The sequence below is a fragment of the Euphorbia lathyris genome, chromosome 3 (genome assembly GCF_963576675.1).
Source record: "Euphorbia lathyris chromosome 3, ddEupLath1.1, whole genome shotgun sequence".
Lineage (NCBI taxonomy): Eukaryota > Viridiplantae > Streptophyta > Magnoliopsida > Malpighiales > Euphorbiaceae > Euphorbia > Euphorbia lathyris.
This window is the reverse complement of record NC_088912.1, coordinates 109269145-109273570: the sequence shown is the minus strand read 5'-3', so window position 1 is coordinate 109273570 and position 4426 is coordinate 109269145. Positions and strand designations below refer to the sequence as shown.

The 4426-nt window shown below is 33.9% G+C and overlaps 1 long non-coding RNA gene across 1 annotated transcript; it reads left to right on the top strand.

The window, feature by feature from the left end:
* Window positions 1-460: 460 nt before the first annotated feature.
* Window positions 461-2367, top strand: LOC136223886 (uncharacterized). The gene is made up of 7 exons (XR_010686181.1): window positions 461-530; window positions 900-1004; window positions 1087-1274; window positions 1450-1491; window positions 1732-1797; window positions 1915-2022; window positions 2125-2367. It is a non-coding gene; the product is annotated as an uncharacterized lncRNA (long non-coding RNA).
* Window positions 2368-4426: the final 2059 nt, after the last annotated feature.

The following is a 4426-nucleotide window of genomic DNA, read 5'->3' as shown; positions in this document are numbered from 1 at the left end:
AGATCATCAACATAGAGACTTATAATTAGAATCTTGTTGTTCTCCTGTTTTACAAACAAGGTAGGATCACAGCAGCTTCTTTCGAACCCTTCTTTGATGAAGTATCCTTCAATTCTACTAAACCATGCCCTTGGAGCTTGCTTTAAGCCATAAAGAGCTTTGTTTAGTTTGTATACTTTGTTCTCCTCTCCCTTAACTTCATAGCCTTATGGCTGAGCGACGTAGACGTCTTCTTTGAGTTCTCCGTGCAGAAATGCGCTTTTAACGTCTAGTTGAAACAGCTTCCAACCATTTTTCGCTGCTACTGTAATTACCATGCGAATAGTATCCCATCGTGCTACTAGGTCCAAAACCTCAACTGATAGCTATTGATACTCATCTGGCTAAACAGATTTTGTACGACCAAGAATTATACCCTAAACCTGAATTTGTATCTTATGTTAAAAGGATGTTTGGAGATGGACTAGTTAGGTAAAAGGAACTCCCAAAGAAAACTGGCCAATCATGCCTTTCATAGAGATAACTTGAAGGTAACCATATATTTTTCTGGCCAATAGCTATTGTTGCATCGACTTTAGATTCTTTACTTGATCTACAGAAAATATACATATTATGTGGAATGATACCATCATAAAGTCTCACTTTGATATTATACATGCTACTAGCAGAGTTGAACTTGCTGCTCTTATTTCCAATTAGATTGGCTTATAACCGTCATACTTCAGACCTGAAATGAAAGAGAGAAAAATATTTTGAATTATTTGTCATCTAATCATGTTTTTAGAAGCATTCTAGGTGTTAGTCTCTCAAATGAGTATAAGCTTTATTAAGCATTCTAGGGCATCCAGGCGCTGTGACACTTCACAAACTTATGTCTGTTTTTCTATTCAACATTGCAGCTAGCAGGAGTTCAATGTGCTGGGAACCCACACTTTTGTGTGAATGAGGGTGGATCATATCAAGAAGAGGGGCAGAAGAACACTAAAGGTTACATTTGAGGCAAGGTATGTGTCATATGTGAATGTACAACACTGAAATAATGTCATCCGTATTTTGGCATTCATTGATCGTTGGGTTGCTTTTCAGGTGGGAATGAAGCTGGTTTGCACTTTCTTATCACTACCTGTTCCTTCTAAATCATCAAATGTTTCTGGAGAACAATTTAGCAGTATGACAAGTAGAATTGTCCCTGACTATCTTGAGCACAGAGAACACTTCTAAAGATTCTATTAGTTGGATACATTGGATCTGGGACAAGCACTATTTTTAAGCAGGTAGTTAAAATAAAGTAGTGGTTTTAGACTTGTGGCTCAGAGATGATTTAATCTTGAAGAATAAGGTCATCTACTACATTTCCATTGTGATTTTTCACCCAATTTATGTCATTTCAACATTAAAAAGTATGCACATTTCGAGTTTTCGACTAATTACAATATGGAATTGCTGCAGGCCTTGAACCATATTGATGCCATTCCTGGAATCCTCCTCCTTGTAAGTATATATTCTTCCTTAATTTATCCTCATTTTCAATTTCATCACTTAAACTTGTGCTTAATTAATCATACATTTTCAATCACTTTTCCAGATTTTCTTGGCCTTGCTCATTTGCCCTTTTGACTTCTTTTATCGACCTACTAGTTACTGCTTCCTTCGTGTTCTTCGCAACATAGTTTACTCTTCATTTTATAAGGTTCTAATGGTCGACTTTTTCATGGCTGATCAACTTACTAGCCAGGTGAGGAGGAAGCAAATGTCAATGTAGAAAGTTATGGAAATGACCATCTTGGAGTACTCATGGTGAGTTGATTTGTTGATTGTTACGATTTAAACTGACATTCTTATATGAAACTTAGTCTAATTCTCCTACTTTCTGAGTCTTTATTTATTAAGCCTATTTTTTATGAGATTTTGTAGGCTGAAATGCTGAAACTATTTTTCTGAGTCTTTATGGAAATGAGGATGCTAATGCTGTTGTTCAAGGAGCTCAGTGGAAACTTACTCGTAGTCAACAAATAAATTTAGGTGGATTTCTATGTTATTGAACTACTTTTGGTTATGTTTCCAGATTTTGTTAATTTTAGTTATAATTTTGAGAATATCTGTCAATGCTGTTGCACTCTGTAGAACTTTGGCTGGCCAGCTCTTCTTCGGGTGGCTCGGCGACAAATTTCCACTCCGATAGACTAGTATCTCGCACCAAGACAATGGAGGAGTGGGTTCTCGATGATGGATCCACCAAGCATACTGTTGCAATTGATCATTTGTTATTGACATGATGTAAATTGTAATAACGTGTTTGCTTCCTCAGATTGAGGCTGCAATCCCAAAATAATTGATATGAATTTCGACAGAAATTTCGTCGGTAAACTTATATTTGGTTACTAAAATTTTAGCGATGGATTACCGACTGAATTTCAGTCGGTATTTTTTTTAAATGAAAATGGATGCTAGAGGCGGTTTAAACCGCATGTAGAAAAGCGCCCCTACTGAAAAACCTTACCCCGGCGCCTTTGTAAAACCGTCGGTAAAGTAGCAACAGCTGCAATAACAACACTTTTCCGACGGTTACAAAAACCGTCGGTACTATTTGTAGCGACGGTTAAAACCGTCGCTACAGTAGAAAAATTTCGTCGGTAAATACCTTTTTTTTTGTAGTGTTTATATGGTCTAAATGAATATTTTTGTGTTTAATACATTTATGTTTATTGAAGCTTAGCTATACAAGTAAGCAATTGAACCCTAATGTTATGTAAGGTTAATTAGATTCAGAGTGACAACAATAAGTGCTTTCTTCATTTTATTTATCTGAATTTTCTGCAACAGAGAACCTCTTGTCCAATTTACAGATTAAGAGTTTCTTTACTTGTATTGCTCAAATAATACTAAGGAAAATTAAGGTAAAAAACTGAAAAAATGAAAAAAGAAGCTTTCTCAAAGGTGTAATCGGAGGCCGAAATGAATGAATTTAGCAAAAAATGGCAATGTCATTGGGCAACAGTGATTCTTGCTGGATGGCCCTTACTACCCAAAATAGGCTTAGAAAAAGCAAAAAACGGAACCTCAAAAAGACTAAAAAATTTGAAAACTACCATTAATCATCAAAATTTATCAAATTGTTCTCAGAACTTGTAATCTAATTCTCCTACCGCATCCTGTACGGACTATTTTGTGGGCTGTATGAGGTGTTAGATGAAAGTTTTATGACCAACATTGATAAGCATATCAGAATCAATATCTTAGAAAGTATGGTCAATAGTCAAGGGTAAAGTAGAATTTTGATCAGTTTTAGGAGAAAGAAAAGATCAATAAATAATTATTCGGTTTTTAAATCATTTCATTTTGTACAGATGAAATGTTTTTTTCGAGTATCAAAGGAAAGTATAGAAGTTGTTAAAGTTTGTCCTTGCTAAATTTGATCTGTACAGAATGAAATGATTTAAAATTCGATAATTATTTATTGATCTTTCTCTTAAAACTGATCAAAATTCTACTTTACTCTGGACTATTGACCATTTTTTTCTAAGATATTGATTCTGGTATGCTTATCAATGTTGGTTATAAAACTTTCATCTAATACCTCATATGCTAATACAAATTTGATGTTGATTTTCATTCTTATATGACCATAGTCAATCTCAACAGCCTCCATTTTTCCGATTAGGCTCAATGAATATCCTTCCTTTATTGGATTTTTAACTCTAATCATACCCTGGACTTCTAGGCACCTTCAATACCATGACTTGACATGCCCAATCTTTCCATGTTCCTCCATCTCTTTGCTCCCTAAAACATAAAATGCACAAGCTTCATAATGAGTAATCAAGTACTCAAGCACCAGTTGTACTAGCATGACAAAAAAAGAGAGATAAAATAGTATGAGTAAACTAACTAAAAAAAGGATGCTAACCCTACAAAAATTTTAAAAAAATTAACACTAGGAAATATTATCTTACTAATTAAAAATTTTGTTTCTAAATGTCATAGTACAAACTTTGCTTTAGCTCTCTTGTTTCTGTTTGGGAAAACTTAATTTTGATAGACGTGCACATTATATTTTTGGATACTTTTGGCTCCACCCATGAAACTTTATAAAATTTTGATCTTTTTTAGTCATAACAATAACAATTAAATAAGTCATCTCAAAATGATGGAAATTTTTGATAAATCAAGCTTTTATGATATAACAAACACATATCAATGTAAAGTCACACTTAATCTGAGGTTTTTTACACTTAACTTTTCTAATTATAGAATTTTAACAAACTATCAGATACGAAAAAAATGATTGTTATGTATCCTGTGTGAGTCTAAATATAGGAAAATGGCATATAACAGTGACTTTGTTAATACAAAACTTCACTTAAGTGAAAACAACACCTAATGTTTAGTAACCATGGGTGCATTTAACCCCTCAATTAACTTAATT